This window comes from Panthera onca, chromosome E3, assembly GCF_046562875.1.
Source record: "Panthera onca isolate mPanOnc1 chromosome E3, mPanOnc1 haplotype 2, whole genome shotgun sequence".
Lineage (NCBI taxonomy): Eukaryota > Metazoa > Chordata > Mammalia > Carnivora > Felidae > Panthera > Panthera onca.
In genome coordinates this window covers 22,247,915-22,257,240 of record NC_138354.1, presented here as the reverse complement: position 1 = coordinate 22,257,240, position 9,326 = coordinate 22,247,915, and the positions used below count along the sequence as shown (strand labels likewise).

At 51.9% G+C, this 9,326-nt stretch overlaps 1 protein-coding gene across 2 annotated transcripts in view; it reads left to right on the top strand.

Annotated features, from left to right (window-relative positions):
- Positions 1 to 419: 419 nt before the first annotated feature.
- The window catches only part of SLC5A11 (solute carrier family 5 member 11), a 48,468-nt gene continuing 39,561 nt past the window's right edge, over positions 420 to 9,326 (top strand). Inside the window, exons 1-2 of one of the 2 annotated variants that reach the window (XM_078440499.2) lie at positions 420 to 665; positions 4,699 to 4,819. The gene's annotated coding sequence lies outside the window, so the exon portion shown is untranslated. The remainder of the gene's footprint in view (positions 666 to 4,698; positions 4,820 to 9,326) is intronic. The other variant, XM_078440498.1, reaches the window with a different exon arrangement.

Sequence of the window (9,326 nt, the reverse complement as noted above, 5' to 3'; positions counted from 1 at the left end):
CCCCATAGCTCCCCTGGGCTCCAGACGCTTGTCTTTGCCTGCCTTGGCCCGGAGAGCACCCGGCAAAAGGGGCTGAACAAAGGGTGGTCACTGTTACTGCTGCTGCAGTGATGGGGCCGTGGCTGCAAGTGCCCTCCTGGGATTTTTCCGCTGTCCCCTGCCTCCCTCCTTATCCCCCCCCCCCAGTCCCCGCATCTCTCCTCCCCCCTTCCCCCAGCTCGTCCCAAGCCCGCCTGTCCCCAGCGTGGAGGCGGGCCAGTGGAGGAGTGGGTGAGTGAAGCAGGACAGTTAGGGGCTCCTGCCACTCTCCTACCCCTCCCTGCCATGGGCACCCTACCAGGTGGAGGCTGTGTGGGCGGAGCTCAGGGATTACCCTCCTCCCCACTGGGGACTGCACAGAGTTCAGGGGTTCAGGGCTGGGCCCACCGTCTCTGGTGCCTGGGGATATCATTCTCTTCCTCACCCCTGCCTGTAGTGGGGCTGGAATTTGGAGTTTGACCTGCAAGGAGGCTCTCAGCTGTAGGCGGTGCAGGAGAGGGCGGCCGCTGTCCCCTGGCTAGGAGGGGGGAGGAGCCGGCGGGGGGTGGGGCCCTTCTCCACAACCTCCTTCTGCCTCAGAAGCCACGGGCAGGCCCCAGGGCAGGTGAGCCCTGCATCAGAGGAAGGTAAGGTTCCCTGCTGGCACCCTGCCCAACCCGGTGCCCATTCTCCACACTGGGGACGTTGGTCTGGGGAAGGGAGGCCCTGGTGGCCGAGAGGACTCCCGCTGTGAGCCGGGGGTGGGAGCATAGCTCCTCTCTACCGGGCACATGGAGTGTGTGTTGTTGGGGGGGTGGGTACAGCCCGGTGGCACCAGGCTTGGTCCTCGTTCGTCCACTTCCCAAGTTTGGAGTTGGTGGATCATTTCACTTCACTGAGCCTCAGGTTTCTTATCTGTTAAATGGGAATGTAAACCCCGGCCCAGCCCAGCCTGCAGGCGTGCTGTCTCCCAAGGACCCAAAGAGATAATGCGGGTGGAAATATCTTTGTAAACCCCTGAAAGGCCAGAGGGATAGGCTGCTGCCTGCCCGGCTGCTATTTACAAGGCAAATCTGAGTTTCACTGCAATGTGCTGGCACATTTACTGGCCTCCTCCTCCTGGGCCTGGTCAGTCCCTGCGGAGGACACAGCCACCCTGATTCACAGAGAGAGACAGACAGCCATCCGGAAGCACGCCCAGGTTTGCACTGATAGTGAGAGGCAGAGCCGAGACTCCGCTCCCACAGCCATGAGCTCACCCACAACATCTGGTTTTCCGACAGTGGGTGTTGTGCTGGATGATTCTGGAGAAGCGCAAGGGAGAGGTGCCCTCCCGAAGTCCTTAGGGATAGGACTTGGGGGAGGAGGGGTCATAACGTGCAAGGGTATATAGCAAAAGCTCTGGAAATCCCATGGTTTTGTTTGTTTAAAAAAAATTTTTTTTTAATGTTTATTTATTATTGAGAGACAGAGAGCATGAGCATGGGAGGGGGAGAGAGAGAGGGGGACACAGAATCCGAAGCAGGCTCCAGGCTCTGAGCCATCGGCACAGAGCCCGACGCGGGGCTCGAACTCATAATCTGCAAGATCATGACCTGAGCTGAAGTTGGATGCCCAACCGACTGAGCCACCCAGGCTCCCCTTTTGTTTGTTTTTTTTTTACTGGAAATCCCATGTGTGCTACCCAGATGTCTATTGAGTGCCAGCTTCGGAATAGTGTGAGCAAGACAGACATGGTCCCTGCTTTCCAAGAGCTTACAGTAGCGGGGACGGCCAATGATGACTCATACCAACCCGACATCTTGTTTGACTCAACAGTGAGGAAAAGTCACCTTTGTTATGACGGCAAATAACTTAAGGACCCGATTTAGGCTGAGATGGGGAGAGAGCTCCTCTGGGCTTGTGATGGTAGGATAACATCTGAAGCCCGGATAGGAGCTGGTCAAGCCGAGGCTGGAGAGAGGGAAGAGCATTCCAGGCAGAGGGAACAGAATGGCGAAGACCCTGAGGCCAGAGTAGTGCTCAAGGGCCAGTGAGAGATGAGGCTAGTGATGTCCTGATCTGACTTATGGTCAACGATCCCTGTGGCTTCCACCCGAGGGGTGGGTTGGAAGGGGACGAGGCGAGAGGTCCTCGCCCTAGTGTAGACCCAGGTGGTGCTGGCTTGGGATGGATGGACGCCTGGAAGTAAAGGGAAAATGGATGGATTCAGCCGTGCTTGGGAGGTGGAAGGGAATGAATTAGGGACCAATAGATTCCGGGAGTTGAGAAGGAGACCCTCTAAGTGCTTCGACAGTGTGTGGCCCTGGCAATGGCCCTCGTAGCCATCTCGCTTGGGCACAGGGCCCCCCACACATCGCAGGTGCCCACGGACCCCTGGATGGGTGAGTGAATGAATGAACGCATGACTTAAGGCTCTTGGGCGTCTGCAAGCGGCAGGTTGTTCAAAGTGGCCGCTGAGCGTCGTGGCGGGTACTGGCCTCCAACAGCGTGCTCCCCAAATTGGACGTGTTCTGTCTGAGGAATCACGAGACAAGGTCATCCCTGAAGGTCCCCACCCCTGGCATTTTCCCTGCCAGGCAGCGGTTACAGACTTAGGCGGTAAGCCTGGGTTGCACCTGGGTTCAGTCATTTACCAGCAGTGTGACTTTGGGCCCGGTGCCACTGCTTTATTTTTCTCCCGTGTTCGATGGGGTTAATCAGAGACCTGACCTCTGGGGTGTTGTGGATTTAAAATGAGATTCACACACGTAGGTGGCCAGGATCCACTTGACCACAAAGTCCAGGCTCTTTTTTTTTTTTTTTTTCTCTAACAAGGACAAGGATACACCAAGTATTCTAGACTTAATCATGTTATATAATGGACTTGCTTAAAGTTTTTAACAAGCCTGTGACATAGGTCTTGGTATTACCCCCATTTTATAGATGGGGAAACTGAGCCTCAGAGAAGTTGTTTACCCAAGATCACGGAGCTAATACGAGGCAGAGCCAGGATTTGAATCAGGCCTTGCAGTGCAAGTATCTTTACACTCGATCAGGGCAGCTCTTTCCCAGAGAGCTTTGGTCTATAATTAAGTCTTGCAGGAAAATAGTTGTTGTCTGTTGTCAGGGCAGGGCCCCTCCCTAGTTTCTGTCTGTCTGTCTCTTTTATTTCCTGTCCCCAATAATGTGGTTTGACAAATGTACCTGCGTCCTGGCAAAATACGTCAAACTATTTTGTGTCTTGCATGTGTTTAATATATGCAGATGATGTTATGCTGTAAATCTTGTTCTGTTTGTTTCTGTTTCTTTTGTGATGAAATGTTTCCAGACACGTAAGTTATAAAGAATCATGTAGGGGCGGCCTGGGTGTCTCAGTCGGTTGAGCGTCCTGGGCTGAGCGACTCTGGGTTTCGGCTCAGGTCATGATCTTATGGTTTGTGAGTTCGAGCCCTGCACCAGGCTCTGTGCTGACAGCGCGGAGCCTCCTTGAGATTCTCTCTTTTTCTGTCTCTCTCTCTCTCTCTCTCTCTCTCTCTCTGCCCCTCCCCTGCTCATCCCCCCTCTCTCTCTCTCTCAAAAAAAGAATAATGTAAATCTGACCCCCGGCAGTGGACGCACACAGGGGAACCAGCCTAAGAAACCTAGGGCTCCCACCCCACCTGTGGACGCATTTCCCGGTCTTTTCCTCGCACCGGGGTGTGGAAAATTTCCACATCTGCTGTGGCAAATTATGTAACCGGCTAAAAGGAAAAGGGTAGGCTGACATCCTTGGGTGCTGGGCTTCCTTTGTTCTCCGGCCCATGGGTGACTGCTAGGGCAGGGTGTTCTTACAAACAAAGCTGTTGTTACAAGGACAGCTTTGTCCGCACTCCCGCTAACCCTGCCCTCCCATACAGAGAGGGTCCCTCCCAGGAGGTGAACCCGGACCCCACCCCCAGCTTGGCCCCGTCTAGAACAGCGCAAGGGCACAGGGCTCTCACGTACAGAGCTGCAGGGGCCATGTCTGCCCCACTCACTACTTTGTGCCTAGCACAGACCCTGGCACACAGCTGGTGCCTAATAAATGCTTGTGGAAAAGAACAGAAAAGGCGGGAGGGAAGGAGGAGGGGAGCAGGCAGGCAAGACGGGCAGGAGGGAGGAAGGAAATAACGACAGAACAGCCAGTGTCGGATAATGCAGGTTCCTTCAGCTGAGGACCTGGGTTCGAATCCTACCGCTGGGCATTTACTGTGACCTAGAAGCAAGTGGCTAAGACTCGAGCCCAGCTCACTTTTCCCTCTTCATGCCTCCGTCTCCCACCTGTAAAGGGGACTGGTGTGTGCCTCACAGGCTGACCAGATGAGAAGTGATCTCCATGCCTCCAGTCCACAGTGCTCACAGATTTTGCTCAGAAGGGGCTCATTGAGCCTGTGAGCATGTGGGTGAACCAGCAGCGCTGGGGTTCACAGCTTCTCTGATCCCCGCTCCTAATCCTGCCACACCCACGGGCCGGTCCCTCCCGGCCCCTGGCAGGGCCCCCACCTCCCTGGGACCCAGGAAGAGCCTGGAGTCGGTGCCAGCCTGCCCGGAGCTGTGATGAATAAGTTGTTTATCCGCTCCCACCGCCCTCGGTGCCTGGCGGGCAGAGGCCTGCAAGGGGCAGCTGGGGGAGGGGCCGCCTCACCCTTCAACCCACTGCCCCTCCTTCCTCCCTTTCAGACCTGCTGGGTTCTAGAACCATCCACCCTACTCCTCAATTCTGCATCAATCTCCACCTTGAACTGCTTCCTGAGCTCTAAGCCCTCACCTTCCCCGAAGCCCCTGGATTTGGAAGCAGCAGGTCGGTGTGTTTAAAAACACAGGCTGTGAAACCATACAGATCGGGGTTCGAGCCCTGGCTGTGGACATGATGCTAAACCTCTCCCGGCCACAGCTTCTTGGCTGATCACGTGCACTGACCCTACCTACCTAATAGGGATTTCACCCTTGAGCTACCCTGAGGGACCATCCAGCCCCTTCCTCTCCAAGCCTCCAAAATGTGCCTCTCCTGGTAAGACCCTTTTTTACGAGCCTCTCTTCTGACCCAAGAAACTAGCCTCCCTTCCCACTTTCTTGAACAAAGACTTTGCAGGTGTCTGGTCCAGTTAGGTTGGTCCGGAGCAGGATATTACCCCATTTCACAGATGACAATTGCCATGAAATCTAGGCTGATTGACTGCTGGGTGAGGGGGATCCTGGCTTCTGCTACTCAACTTCCTCCTGTATTAGGACAGAGTAAGTGTCTGAGCTGGGTCTGCCCACTACTGGCTGGCTTCCCTCTTTCCCTCCTTCTCTCTTCCTTCCCTCTTTCCCCTCCATAAATGCGGTGGACCCATGGCTGCTTGGGTCTTCCCTTCCAGGGAAGATTAGGTCTGAGAAGCTGTGAGCACCCTCCCAACAGAACTAGGCAAGGTGCAGCCCCAGGGAGAAGTTCAAAGTCATACTTGGCATGCGAAGGAAACGTAAGATCATAGAGCGCCCCCCTGAGGCATCTTGTCTAAGTGAACATCCAGTCCCCTCTTATAGGGCTCTAAGGTCCTGTTCTCCACCCAGGGGACTTCTGTGGCTCTTACAATTGGGAGAAGATGCTCCTGGCATCCAGTGGGTAGCTACCAGAGAGGTTGTTAAACATCCTGTGTTGCACAGGACAGCCTCCCCCACCCCATAACAAAGAGTTATTGAGGATGAGGAAACGTATTCTAGGAACAAGGAACAGCTTGCCCAGGTAATCAGGCTGTTCTGTCTGCGGGAAATTACTCCCCAATCCTTACCCTGTTGATTAATCACCAAGCCCTATTGATTTTTAAAAAAATTTTTTTGGAATGTTTATTTATTTTTGAAGGAGAGACAGAGTGTGAGCAGGGGAGGGGCAGACAGAGAGGGAGACACAGAATCCGAAACAGTCACCAGGCTCCCAGCTGTCCGCACAGAGGCCAGTGCGGGGCTCAAACTCACAAACCGTGAGATCATGACCTGAGCCAAAATCGGACGCTTAACCGACTGAAACACCCAGGCGCCCCAAGCACTGCTGATTTTTAAAAAAAATTTTTTTAACGTTTATTTATTTTTGAGACAGAGAGAGACAGAGCACGAATGGGGGAGGGTCAGAGAGAGAGGGAGACACAGAATCCGAAACAGGCTCCAGGCTCTGAGCTGTCAGCACAGAGCCCGACGCGGGGCTCGAACTCACGGACCGCGAGATCATGACCTGAGGTGAAGTCGGCCGCTTAACCGACTGATTCACCCAGGCGCCCCATGCACTGTTGATTTTAACCCCAAGTTATTTCTCACATCCTCTCGCACGCCCCTCTAGATTTCATCTAAAGTCTGTGGCATTACACGGTCACCTTCCTGCTTCTAGTCAACCTACCCTCACCCCCATTGGATCCTACAACTCCCTTGTCCCTTAACCCAGAGCACAGGTGTGCCGTGGGGGCATGGCTGCCCAACAGGAGATGCTTTGAAAAAGTATGGGAGCATCTTTGCTTATGACAGTCGTTTGGGGGTACCACTGGCCTTCAGTGCATGGAGACCAGAGATGCTAGACTCCCCGAAATGCACAGAACTGCCCCATGCAGCATGAACTTTCGAGATGTTCCAGACTTGCATGTGGGTGAACAGCATGCTTATAGACTAGAGCTCCAGGGTATATGAAACACCAAGTGGTTTGTTTTTAATTTAAATTTTTTTTTGATATTTGTTTATTTGTTGATTGATGTTTATTTATTTTTGAGAGAGAGAGAGACAGAACACAAGTGGGGGAGGAGCAGAGAGAGCCAGAGACACAGAATCTGAAGCAGACTCCAGGCTCTGAGCTGTCAGCCCAGAGCCCAATGAAGGGCTCGAACTCACGAACTGCAAGATCGTGACCTGAGCCGAAGTCGGACGCTTAATCAACTGAGCCCCCCAGGCGCCCCAAAGTTTTTAAAGCAAAGAATGTGCCTGCTTTTATCTTCATAGCATTGTCTCAAATATTTTTCAGTGCTCTGTCTTAAAAACATGGTATTGCTTGGACTTTTCCATAACATTTAAAATCACAGTAGGCTATTTGTAGTTACATTTTGGGGGAGTCAAAAACCGCACGTGGATTTTCGGCTGCACAAGAGGGTCAGCACCTCAACCCCCACATTGTTGATGCTGGTGCTGTTCCTCTGCGGATTCACTTTTGATTCTGAGGTTTTGCGCTAAAATGGCTTCCGACTTTCTCATTTCCCTTAAGTTCAAAACTTAGCATAGTGGGTGCAAGTATCTGACTGTTCTTGGGGTCTCCCCTTGGGGTCTCCTGTGGAGTCGGCAGATGGGTGATATGTTGAAGCATTCATCAGTTTATCATAAATGGCTTTCCTTTTATTTCTTTCGGACTTAGAGCATTGTATTGACTTTTTAAAAAGTGATGTGCGAGGGCACCTGGGTGACTCAGTCGGTTAAGCGTCTGAGTCTTGGTTTCGGCTCAGGCCATGATCTCTGGGTTTGTGAGTTTGACCCCCGCGTCAGGCTGCACGGAGACATCGTGGGGCCTGCTTTGATTCTCTCTTCCCTGCTCCCTCTCCGCTCCTCCCTTGCTCCTGCTCTCTCTCTCTCTCAAAATAAATAAATTGATTTAAAAATCTTTATAAAAATATCTGCTATTTTGATGTCTGAGAAGTTGGGAATCGCTGACCCTATAAAAATCCTTTAATGACATCAAAGGGCTGAGATAGTCACCTTCATATCTGATCGGCCCCACTGCCCAGTCCCCTCTTCCTAATCTTACCTAATACTCAGGCGAGAATCTGGCGATTCCTTAAACGTGACATGCTTATTCACCCCTCAGTGTGTAGATGCTGTGGTCTTGGCCTGGGATGCTCCCCATCCCTGCTCATACGTGTAGGACCACCGACTCATTCTTCAAAACTCAGTTTATATGCTACTGGCTGGATTCCTCCGCTGACAATGAAGTGGTCCTTACCTCACTCACTGCATCTTGTAGAAAATAATAGTGATGGTGATAAGAAAAGGAGCCAGAATTGATTAAGCACAGCTGTGCGAATGCTGCATTCCACCCTTCCCAGGTATGAGCTCAGCCATCTATGGATATATACTCTTATCGCCCAGTTAGGGAGTTTGTCCCCGTTCTAAGGATTGCTGAGCGGTGAAGCCAGTGGCGCAGCTCCTGAGCTTGAATCCTAAACACATCTGTCTCTGAACACCTCCCCATATGGACCATCTCTGTATTGTTATCTGACGAGTGAATTTCCCCATTATTGGGCGGCACATCGTGGGGGGCATCATGAGTCTTTTCACTCCCAGACCTCCAGAGTGGAGTCACACACTGGGAATAAGTCCATGCCCAAATCGCTTATGGTTGAAAATCACCCTTAGGAGTCTTATTAGTTTCCAATTATTGCTGCAAAAAATCACCAGAAGGTAGTGGCTTGAAACGATGCAGGGTTATTATCTTACAGTTCTGGAAGTCACAAGTTCTAAATGGGTCTCCCTGGGCTAACATTAAGGTGACAGCACGGCTGAATTCCTTTCGGATGCTCTAGGGTAGAATGCGTTCATTTCTGTTCCCAGCTTCTAGAAGCTGCCTGCTTTCCTTGGTTTGTGGGCCCTTTTACTCCATCTTCAAAGCCAGCAACATTGGTCCAAATCCTTCTCATGCTGGTTCTCTTTTCGGATTCTCTCTTCACTTTTAAAGACCTTTGTGTGATGGGGCGCCTGGGTGGCGCAGTCAGTTGAGTGTCCGACTTCAGCCAGGTCACGATCTCGCGGTCCGTGAGTTCGAGCCCCGCGTCAGGCTCTGGGCTGATGGCTCGGAGCCTGGAGCCTGTTTCCGATTCTGTGTCTCCCTCTCTCTCTGCCCCTCCCCCGTTCATGCTCTGTCTCTCTCTCTGTCCCCAAAAAAATAAATAAAAAACGTTGAAAAAAAAAAAAAAAGACCTTTGTGGTTGCAATTATCTCACTCAGACACTTCAGGGAAAATCTCCCAATTTTTTTTTTAAATTTTTTTTTTTTAACATTTATTTTTGAGACAGAGAGAGACAGAGCATGAACGGGGGAGTGTCAGAGAGAGAGGGAGTCACAGAACCTGAAACAGGCTCCAGGCTCTGAGCAGTCAGCACAGAGCCCGACGCGGGGCTCGAACTCACATACCGCGAGATCGTGACCTGAGCCAAAGTCGGACGCTTAACCGACTGAGCCACCCAGGCGCCCCATTTTTTTTTTTAATTTTTTTTTTTTTTTAAATCTCCCAATTTTAAGGAGAGCTGACTGGCAACCTTCATTCTGTTTGTAAACTCAATTGTCTTTTGGCCATGTAACTTAAC